This window comes from Zalophus californianus, chromosome 1 (genome assembly GCF_009762305.2).
Source record: "Zalophus californianus isolate mZalCal1 chromosome 1, mZalCal1.pri.v2, whole genome shotgun sequence".
NCBI lineage: Eukaryota > Metazoa > Chordata > Mammalia > Carnivora > Otariidae > Zalophus > Zalophus californianus.
Genome location: NC_045595.1, coordinates 115,385,116 through 115,397,295, shown reverse-complemented (window position 1 = coordinate 115,397,295; position 12,180 = coordinate 115,385,116). Strand labels below are relative to the sequence as shown.

Here is a 12,180-nt window from a genome sequence, read left to right as displayed (position 1 = left end):
GGCAAGGGGAAAAGAACTCATCCACTGACTGTACGGCATGTGTCAAACACTTCATATTTTCCATTCCATTTTACTGTTTTCTCAGGGCCATGAAGTGAGTTTCACTATTCTGTGTTAGAGATGAGGAAACTAAGTCTCCTCAGTCCCTTAGGCAAGACATTATGCCACCCCAACTTGTCTCAGGTTGATTAACTTCTCAGAGAGACTAAACCCTGCCTGAAGACAAAGATAGGGGAGCAGCACTCTTCCTGTGAATTTTTAATTCACTACCCTCAATTTATGAGAATGTGTCAACTGCCAGAGTATAGCACATCTGTCTTACCTTCAAGCAACTTCTTTCGCTAAAAGCCATGAGTAGCAGATGAGACAGAGGCAATCAATAAATTGAAAGAGTGAAGCTTTAGTTTGTGGGGGGGAATCATTTCCAGTTTTAATCTCCCAGCTTCTTCCCTATACCCTCCTCCTCAACTTAAGCCCCCATACCTTGAGTTGGCAAGATGCACTGCAAGGCAGTGTTCATCCAGCACTGATAACACATCGAGGCAAGGAACAACATCTCAGGGAGGAAGAAAATACAGAAGGCACACTGAACCACAGTTTGAAGAGAGATTGTGCTGACAAGGAGTTCTAGAAAGTGAAAAACCTCACTAGTGATCACAAATCAAAGGGTATTAGGATAAGGCAGAAGGAGCATTCAATTCTCATAATGTAATACAGCCTTGGATAAATTTGACAGAATTACATATGTTAGTGGGACTTATAAATGTACTCATTATGGAGAAAAAAGTAAAGTTCACACTTTATTAAAGTTAGTCATAACCCAATTTGTCATCCCTGTAAATAACACAAATAAATATACAAATTAAATGCATGGCATTTTTTTTCTAAAAAAAAAATACACACACACACACACACACACACACTAGTGGGATCATTAATTTCTTAAAAGTCCCCTATATAGCATTGCTTCATGGTATCATCTACTACCTGAAGTAGGAAAAGCTGTGTTCATTTAAATAAGAAAGTAAGGAAAAAGAAAAGGCACCACGGCTGAATTATAAGAATCATAAGAATAAAAGGAAAATGAGATGATTGCTGAGAGTGTTGGCAGGGATCATATTATGCAGGGTCTTGTGAGTCACTGTAAGGATTTGGGGCTTTATCACAGGAGCTGCAGAAAGACACTGTAGAGTTCTAAGCAAAAGAGTAACAACATTAGGCTTTTCTTTTGAAAAGATCATTCTGACTGCTTTATGAATAATGAATCACAAAGTGGTAAGAGTGTGCTCTTGGTGGGAAGCATTTAGGGGACAACCGCAGAGTGCCAGACAGAGGTGACAGTGGCTTGAACTAGAGATTTGCCCATGGAGATGGAGAGCAAATGACCTGAGAAAACTGATGGGAGGTTAGAATTCCGTAGATTTGGTGGTTTCGTGGATGCATGGGGTAAGAGAGGTGCTGCGAGTGGATCTTAGTGTTCTGGCAGGAGCAGCTGAATGGTCAGCGTGACAATATGCTGAGTAAGGAAATAGTGACAGGAGATCATTAGCTCCATTTTGAGAATGTTCAGTTTGAGGTAATTGAAAGGCATCCAAGTACAGCTATAATGTACATAAACAAGATCTTGTGTTCAGAGGGGAAGTAGACTAAAGATAGGAACTTGGAAACCATCCTCACCTACACAGAAAACGAACTCATGTCCATCGATGAGAGAAGCAGGGAGAGGAAAGAAGGTTATGGATAAGCCTGGGAAAATCCAACATTCACGTTTGAGGTTGAAGAGATTTTGGCAAAGCTGATTATGAGAAAGAGGATCCAGAGGCAGGAAGAAAAAACAGGAATCACGGAAACCACTGTGACATGTACTGTGGGTATTTTTCACATGTCGTTTCTAATCCTTATATCAGGTATATAAGATTAAATGGAAAAATAAATGAATGAATACTCATAAAAATATCTACCCTGTTGAGAAATTAAGCCTAAGGACCTCCTATAAGGTGAATTCACCTCTAAAGTACTCCATGCTACCTTACGTTTCCCCCAAAGACTGTGGACAGCATAGCACCAGTCACTACTACATTGTAGAAATATGGAACCAGTTGACTGCTAAAAACATGAATTTTAATAGAACACAATATGGACTTTTAATCAAATATATTGAAAAGACAATGCTTCTGGGGGGAAAAATGCACTTCCTTTCCTTTCCTCCTATTTCAAAGCTAAAAATAATGCTTAAAAAATTTAAATTGTGGGAGAGCCTGGGTGACTCAGTCAGTTAAGCATCTGCCTTGGGCTCAGGTCAAGATCCTGGGGTCCTGGGATCAAGCCCTGAGTTGTCTCCCTGTCTGCTTCTGCCTCTCCCTCTGCCCCCACCCCTCCCCCACTTGTGCTCTCTTGCTCGTATTCTCTCTCTCAAATAAATAAATAAAATCTTTTTTTCTTAAATGTACTATGGTCAGCTAATCTTCGGCAAAGCAAGAAAGAATGTCCAATGGAAAAAAGACAGTCCCTTCAAAAAATGGTGTTGGGAAAATTGGACAGCCACATGAAGAATGAAACTGGACCATTTCCTTACACCACACACAAAAATAGACTCAAAATGGATGAAAGACCTAAATGTGAGACAGGAGTCCATCAACATCCTAAAGCAGAACATAGGCAGCAACCTCTTCGACCTCAGCCGCAACTTCTTCCTAGAAACATCACCAAAGGCAATGGAAGCAAGGGCAAAAATCAACTATTGGGACTTCATCAAGATCAAAAGCTTCTGCACAGCAAAAGAAACAGTCAACAATCCCAAAGACAACCAACAGAATGGGAGAAGATATTTGCAAATGACATATCAGATAAAGGGCTAGTATCCAAAATCTGTAAAGAACTTATCAAACTCAACACCCAAAGAACAGATGATCCAATCAAGAAATGGGCAGAAAAAATGAACAGACATTTTTCCAAAGAAGACATCCAAATGGCCAACAGACCCAGGAAAAAGTGCTCAACATCGCTCAGCATCAGGGAAATCCATATCAAAACCTCAATGAGATACCACCTCACACCAGTCAGAATGGCTAAAATTAACAAGTCAGGAAATGACAGATGTTGGCGAAGATGTGGACAAAGGGGAACCCTCCTACACTGTTGGTGGGAATGCACGCTGGTGCAGCCACTTTGAAAACAGTATGGAGGTTCCCCAAAAAGTTGAAAATAGAGCTACCCTACGACCCAGCAATTGCACTACTGGGTATTTACCCCAAAGATACAAATGTAGGGATCCGAAGGGGTACGTGCACCCCAATGTTTACAGCAGCAATGTCCACAATAGCCAAACTATGGAAAGAGCCAAGATGCCCATTGACAGAGGAATGGATAAAGAAGATGTGGTATATATACACAATGGAATATTATGCAGCCATCAAAAGGAATGAGATCTTGCCATTTGCAACGACGTGGATAGAACTGGAGGGTATTGTGCTGAGCGAAATAAATCAATCAGAGAAAGACATGTATCATATGACCTCACTGATATGAAGAATTCTTAATCTCAGGAAACAAACTGAGGGTTGCTGGAGGGGTAGGGGGTGGGAGGGATGGGGTGGTTGGGTGATAGACATTGGGGAGGGTATGTGCTATGGTGAGCGCTGTGAATTGTGTAAGACTGTTGAATCATAGACCTGTACCTCTGAAACAAATAATACATTATATGTTAAAAAAAAAAAAAAAGAAGAAGAAGAAGAAGAAGATAGCAGGAAGGGAAGAATGAAGCGGGGGAATCAGAGGGGGAAACAAACCATGAGAGACTATAGACTCTGAGAAACAAACTGAGGGTTCTAGAGAGGAGGGGGGTGGGGGGATGGGTTAGCCTGGTGATGGGTATTAAAGAGGGCATGTACTGCATGGAGCACTGGGTGTTATACACAAACAATGAATCATGGAACACTACATCAAAAACTAATGATGTAATGTATGGTGATTAATATAATAAAAAAATTAAATTGTGGTATCTAAACATTTCAATTATTTTCCACTGGTAGTTTTAATATTTTCAAAACCTTGCTTGAGGATGAGCCGAGTGAAATCTGAAAGCATAAGAATGGAAGGAAAAAAGGAAAATGTTACCAGAACTAGGTGCTGTAAACTGAGCAAGCAGAATGCTGCCTTTATATAATTGGAGAAAATACATCTTTACTTGAGGGCTTAGGACTGGATGACAGATAATAATGAGTCTTCATCTCAGCTTCCTATTTGTAAATCGGAAGTAGTATCACTTACAAGATAGGCCTCAGAGGGTCAAAACAAATGATATTGGTAAAACTGTAGTTGGTACCAGGCTCACAGAAAGTATTCAATAAATATTCATTCTTGGAAAGTCAAATTATTCAACTGAAGAAAAAAAATAAAGATTATCACACTGGCAAATAGAGAAAACAATGAATGAAAAGTACCCGGTCTTTTAAAATTCAAACAGGCTTTGTTGGAGACCTTTGTGAAGACCATCTTATATGGTGATTAAGAGCCACAACACCACCATCACCAGACTGCCGAGGTCAATTCCCACCTCTATCACCTACCGGTGTAGAACCTGGCTAAGTAGGTCAACCTTGCCCTGCCTCAATTTTCTTATCTATAAAATGTTAACAACAGTATCTACTTCACTGGCTTCTTGTGAAAATTAAATGAATTAACACATGTAATGTAAATATATGTGAAGTTAATAGATATAGAGCACTAAATACATTCCTACACAAGGCAAGTGCTCAAAAAGAGTAACCTTTTATTATCTACACCTATGGAACAGTAATTCTATGGCAGGATATGAGATATTAATTTCTACCCTAGTCCTGCTGGTACAGAAGAGAAAGAATGCAGATTTTCTTTTACCTTCACCTTAGAAGAACAGCCAAGACTTGTGTCCACAGTCTAAGTTCCTTATTACCTATGCCTTTGAGTCAAGTTTTTGACTGCCTTAAGATTCATAGGCATAAATGGAGAAAAAAACCCATTAAGCTCTTGGATAAGATTAAGCACACAAATGTCCATCAACTGATAAATAAAGAAGATGTGGTACATATATACAAGTGAATATTAATTAGCCGTAAAAAAGAATGAAATTTTGCCATTTGCAACCATGTGGATGGAGGTAGAATAATTATGATAAGTGAAATAAGTCAGAGAAATTTATTTTTTTTAATTTTTTTAAAGATTTTATTTATTTTTGCACGTGCACAAGAGAGCACCAGAGTGCTCATGTGCACAGCTTGGGGGGGGCGGAGGAGGCAGAGGGAGAAGCAGACTCCCTGCTGAGTAGAGAGCCCATGCTGACTCTATCCCAGGACTCTGGGATCATGACCTGACACTTAACCCACTGAGCCACCCAGGAGCCTTCAGTCAAAGAAATTTAAATACCCAGTGATTTCACTCATACGTGGAATTTAAGAAACAAAACAGATGAACATAAGGGAAGAAAAAAAAAGAGAGAGAGGGAGGCAAAGATAAAATAGCTTAACTATAGAGAACAAACTGAGGGTTACTGGAGGGGAAGTGGGCAGGGGGATGCGCTAAATGGGTGATGGGTACTAAGGAGGGCACTTGTGATGAGTACCAGGTGTTACATATAAGTGATGTATATCTAAATCTATACCTGAAACTAATACTGTATGTTAACTGGAATTTAAATAAAAATTTTTAAAAAAAGTAAGTAAGTGTCTAGTGCTGGATACCTGGGAAAGAATGACATGACTCAGAAGACCAGATCTTCCTGAAGATCTGGAAAACAGAGGCAAGCTCTACAAAAGCCATACATTTATGCACTCGATGCATGCAGAAACCCAGATACAGAGGGAGTTGCTGGATGCTTTGGATTCTGAACACAATAGCAAGTGTTTCCATCTAATCAAGCTTGTTTTATATCCCAACTACCATGTCTGCCATATGTCTACGGCCAGATATGAGAATATCAGTGTCTCACAAAGTTCCCAACTGTGGCAATGGTGATAAAAATAGTAATTAACCTAGCTATTGCCATTTTGGTGCACCTAAGCCCTAAAATATCCTTACAGGCTAATGGAGAAAGAGAAGGAGCCAGTATTAAGTAATATAGAATTTCCTATCAACACCTTTGCATGGGGATTTGAAAACAGATTTAAAAAAAAAAAAGTTTTAATGACTTTCACTGTATCTGAGTTTTGTGGGTTCCATTCAACCAAATAAGAGTTCTGTTATGAATGCAGAGTACCAATTATATTGATCTAGTTGAGGTTGTTCTAACCTTGTTCTAAACTAATTGGACGCTGACTGTTTTACAATCCTTTTGGAAGTTGCACCTAAGGATATAATGAGTTTAATAAAAATGGTGCAATGTCACACACTTACTGATTGGGCATTTCTTTTTATCTAAGTGTGTGACATGAAAAATAGGAAATAACATGTCACTACTAAAATAAATATGTATTATGAGTTGAGTTGGGTATGAAAATCACTTCAAGGAACAAGGCCATAATATATAATCTGATGTCTATATTGAGTTTTAAGAGATATATGGACCTTCAGAGATACGTTCGTTAGATTACTCCTTTCTGCCTGTGGATGCCGCTGAGTAAGCATCATTGAAGTCTCCCCTCCCACCGCCGCCATGTCTAAGTCAGAGTCTCCCAAAGCGGAACAGCTGCGGAAGCTCTTCATCAGAGGTCTGAGCTTTGAAACAACCGATGAGAGTCTGAGGAGCCATTGTGAGCAAGGAACCCTTACGGACTGTGTGGTAATGAGAGATCCAAACACCAAGCGCTCCAGAGTCTTTAGGTTTGTCACATATGCCTCTGTGGAGGAGGTGGTTGCAGCCATGAATACAAAGCCACACAAGGTGGTTGGAAGAGTTGTGGAACCAAACAGGGCTGTCTCAAGAGAAGATTCTCAAAGACCTGGTGCCCACTTAACTGTGAAAAATATTTTTGTTGGTGGCATTAAAGGCACTGAAGTACACCATCTAAAAGATTATTTTGAACAGTATGGGAAAATTTAAGTGACTGAAATCATGACTGACCGAGGCAGTGTCAAAAGAGAGGTTTTGCTTTTGTAACATTTGATGACCATGACTCTGTAGACAAGACTGTCATTCAAAAATACCGTACTGTGAATGGCCATGACTGTGAAGTAAGGAAAGCCCTATCTAAGCAAGAGATGGCTAGTGCTTCATCCAGCCAAAGAGGTCGAAGTGGTTCTGGAAACTTTGGTGGTGGTCGTGGAGGTGGTTTTGGTGGGAATGACAACTTTGGTCGTGGAGGGAACTTCCGTGGTCGAGGTGGCTCTGGTGGCAGTCGAGGTGGTGGTGGACATGGTGGCCGTGGGGATGGCTATAATGGATTTGGTAATGATGGAAGCAGCTTTGGAGGGGGCGGAAGCTATGATGATTTTGGCAATTACAAAAATCAATCCTCAAATTTCGGACCCCTGAAAGGAGGAAATTTTGGAGGCAGAAGCTCTGGCCCCTATGGTGGTGGAGGCCAGTACTTTGCCAAACCACGAAACCAAGGTGGCTAGGGTGGTTCCTGCAGCAGCAGTAGCTACGGCAGTGGCAGAAGGTTTTAATTACTGCCAGGAAACAAAGCTTAGCAGGAGAGGAGAGCCAGAGAAGTGACAGGGAAGCTACAGGTTACAACAGATTTGTGAACTCAGCCAAGCACAGTGGGGACAGGGCCTAGCTGCTACAAAGAAGACATGTTTTAGACAATACTCGTGTGTATGGGCAAAAAACTCGAGGACTGTATTTGTGACTAATTGTATAACAGGTTATTTTCATTTCCGTTCTGTGGAAAGTGTAAAGCATTCCAACAAAGGGTTTAATGTAGTTTTTTTTTTTTTTTGCACCCATGCTGTTGATTGCTAAATGTAATAGTCTGATCATGATGCTGAATAAATGTGTCTTTAAAAAAAAGAGAGAGAGATGGACCTTCAAATATAAAATTAACAGATAAACTATATTTTGCAGTAAGTTTTGCGAAATTTCAATAATCCAAGTCATATTTGAAAATGTAGAAAAATGCCCTCCGGAAATCTTCAAATAGTTATACGATTGAGAACATTCACTCTATTTGCACACATCATTTATCATATTTCTACACATCCATTTTAAGAAGAATATTAAGAAAAAAAGTTTTCCCAACTAATCCCTTTGTCATCACACCATCATACATAATATACTGTTTCCCCTGCTTGGAATCAAGAATTCTGTGGTCTGTTCCCCTAAAGCCTACCTAAAATATTCTTTTGCTAAAAAAATAATAAGTTTTTTAAAATGCAAAATCCAGCAACCTGTGGCCTAGCAGAAAAAAGAAAACATTTTTATTTGTTCTTCTCACATTACTATCTCTATACACTACATCACTCCCTCATGTGTCTCTCCAATCACCAATTTCTTCATGTGTATCTCTCAGACTAAAATATAAAGCTATAGGTTCTCTGATGTACCCCACCCTCTGGAATATTTTAATGACAATCTGCCGTTGAAGAACTTTCCACAGAATAAAACTTTTTGTACCTTGTCATTTGGATTAATGCAGTTAGTTTTAACATAAAAGTAAAGTGGTTTGGTTTCTTGGTCAAGAAGGTATATTTTTAAAATCTTCCTTTTTCTGTATAAACCCAGAAATGATAAATAATTTTAAAAAAGGTCTTTAGATTTTTTTTAAATACCTGCCTCTGCTTGAAAGGAAAAAAGAAAAACTCTATAGTTTAAAAAGAACAATCTCTCTCCTAAAAAAAAAAAAAAAAGATAATGAATGGGAGGAAAGAAAGGAAAGGGGAAAAGAAACAGAGAAAGGAAATAAGAAATTGAGAGAGAAAAAGAGAAGCAAGCAAACCATAAGACCATTATACACAGAAATTGACCCAACCCAAGGCACACAAAAGAGAAATCTTTTCTGGAAGTTGAGCTCATAAAGTGTAATAATGAAGTTTAGAGAAACATCTGCACCATGTAAGTTGGTACTCAATATCTACAAATAAGAGGTTTTCCGTCTAAGAAAACAGAGATAAGAGAAATCTGTAAAGAGCTTTAAGGTATGTATCTTTGAAAATCCTCATAAATAAAGGTGTAAGTAGCATCCACAAATTAAAATGGGAAGTTGTAAAATATTAGACAGTCATTAAGTAGAGTCAAATATTTAAAAGGCCAACTTCAACTTAGAAAGAAAAAATGCTTATTAACATTTTTAAAAGATCTATATCAATTTCAATATAAAGATTTATTCATATATATATATAGATATTGATATATATATTATGATTTATTGGAGTTAACCCAAGAAACAACAACGATAATACCATTTACAAATATTTTTAAACACACAAAACAATAACATTTATGGGGACATGTATACAGGAAAAATAGACAAACTTGCATGGGAATAATACAGGACAATTTCAGGAAAGTGGTGACCCCTGGAGTGGAAGGAACTGAGAACAAAGGTGAATCCACCTTCACAGTACCTGATTTATTCTTCATAAAGAGGAGACGTTGAAGCTAATATGGCAAATATTAGCATATTTTTAACCTTGGTAATATTCATGGGTCTGTTATTTTCTCTGCTTTTCTATTTACTTGGAATTTTAATAATGATTACATACCTATTTATGTAAAAGTTTTTACATGCACTAGAAACTCTGGGAACCGTTGAGGTTCACTCCTACATGGTTAGTCAGGGAGTCCCAAATACCACTGTGTATCTCTCTCTGAGGATTTAGTTTCTCTAAACCTCCAATCTCCTGCCTGGGGAGATTTATCCAGCCATAAGTACCTTTAAAGCCAGACACCTGTTTCCAGCAGAACACCTCCACCTTTCCGCCTTACACGTCTGGTGCCCCAGAGTCCAGAATATGATTGCTCCTGAAAGTGAATAGCCAGTTGTCTTGAGGACAGGTCTAGGCTCATCACATTACTGTGTGGAATAGGAATGGGTATCCAGGGATTTTAGCTTATCTTTTCAGCTCTTCTAAAGATCCCTCCATCCCCAGTTTTCATCACATCCTTCACCTCCATCTTTCTAGTGCCCTGGTTCCTCGAATTTCTGAGTTATTCCAGTTTTGACAGGTCAATCAACTGGCATTGGTGAGCAGCCCTCTGTCTTTCCTCAGATTTTAGCCTCTCCCACTCTGTCATTCCCACCCAGCTGTCCACTTCCTATCTTCAAAAAATGTAAGACCCTACCAACGCTCACCCACTGTTACCTGCCCCCTCCTTTCCCTGTGCTCTTGTGGATGTGTACCTTAAAAAAAAAAAGAAAAATGTAATTACTGTTACTTTAGAGAAATTTGCAAAGGAGTATAAATATGTGTTTTCACCTTTTTCAATAAAAAGTCACTTATTTTTCCAGTTTAAAGAAAAAGCATAAAATAAATATCTCTTTCATTTTTAAAGTAAAGATTTCCCAAGTAGTACTTATCAGATGCAAAGTTAAAGGAATGTTCTGAGATAAACCTTAGAGTAGGATATTACAACTCCAAAAAAGGCTGAAGTCCTTGCTAAGACTAGTCAAACAATGCTTCAAAGTACTGTATGTATGTGCTTTAAAGTAAAGAGGTAATTTAGCCCAGTAGGTACATTTTTAAATCTTTTACAGGAAGTACTCATGTTTAAACCCATTTCCTTTCATCCTGTGGGAGTATCAGGGTGTCTTATCAACCACTAATTTCAAACTAGTGGCTTATACACCTAAGCAGTCTTATTTGGCTTCTGTGTTTAAAATAAGTTTGAACATGCATTTAGGTTAGGCCAACGCTGGGCTGTTCGAAACAGATCCCATACTCCCTATTTTCACAACCCTCTTCTTGATTTACATATTTACATTATCTCCCTGGACCCTGTAGGTGATTGGGGTTTACAACAATCCTTGTATGGAATTTTCAGCAAACGGAAGCCAGGGCCTTTTAAATGAACCCAACTCTTAACAAAGATAGAACAAGTGTTAAGCATCAGCATTATAAAGAAATCTGAACTGATACCTACCTTTTACAGACTCTAACAAAATATCGAAGAAAAAATATGGGTTTAGTAAGTCACAAGAGAACCGCTTTCTATGAGTAGCACTTCGGATGTTTTCAGAGGAATACAGAGCAATCCCTGACTCCCTTTGTTTTTAATCCAGATTAGCTAATGAGTCAGCATCAAATATTTATAAGGAAAACACTTCTTTATGTTGCTTGGGGAGTAGCCTAAGAGTTTCAGTTACAAATTGAACTTTCACCTTGAAATGTCTGCTACCTCAACTTGCAACAGCTGGGGGCGGGGGGGGGGGGGGGGGGGGGGGCGTCGCTGTGCTCTGAGAAAAAGCCCGGCTAACAGAGCAAAGCCTAGTGCACACTCCATCTCAAGTTTTATGACTTCTTAATGGCTTGAATCACTTGTAGGTGTTTTTAATACCTGCTGTCAGTTTGGAAATGTTTCTCACTTGGCAACTGGATAAGGACAATAAACTTGTCAAGCAGGCAACTAACTATTCAATCTATTATTAAAAACATAAAATCCAAAGAAATGGAAAAGCTGTTTAGGTCTATAGCTTCTCACTAACACTTTTCATCCATAACGTCTTTTAAAAGCACTTCCTGAAGTTTATTCCCTTATTAAGAGAATTATCAGAGAATAAACTCTATGGTAATAATCCAGTGCTCTTTCAAAGTAACAAAGAGGAGCAAGAAATATGAGAAGATGTTTATATTATGTGCTTTTAATAACTGCTGGTAGTCACAAACACATTATTTTAATTAAGGAAAGGCTTAGCAGAAACCAGTTATGGAAAGTATCTGTGGCTAACCCTTTTCTTTCCAGAAAAAAAAAAAAAAAATGCAAAGATAAATACAAATGTTTGTTTCCAGAGAGAATAAATTCATTGAACACACAACTATCATTCCCAGACTCGGGTTTTATTTTGTTACTCCTGAAATAAACTTCCAACTCTCCTTTCACCTACTTAAATATGTACTTTCAAATAATTGAAATCCATTGAGTAATAAAATGGTACCTGGTGATATTGTAAGAATTACAATTAATAAGATCTCTCCATTATCATTCAGGAATAGAGTTAAGATACTTGAGAGACATTAACTCAGCAGAGTACATCTGTGGATATTAAATATCTAAGGTTCTAAAATCACTAGTAAGAAAACTTTCAATCTCTGGATTTTTGAAAGAGT

At 38.4% G+C, this 12,180-nt stretch overlaps 1 pseudogene; it reads left to right on the top strand.

The window, feature by feature from the left end:
* The first annotated feature begins 6,628 nt into the window (after positions 1-6,628).
* Positions 6,629-7,581, top strand: LOC113918294 (annotated as a pseudogene).
* The last annotated feature ends 4,599 nt before the right edge of the window (positions 7,582-12,180 follow it).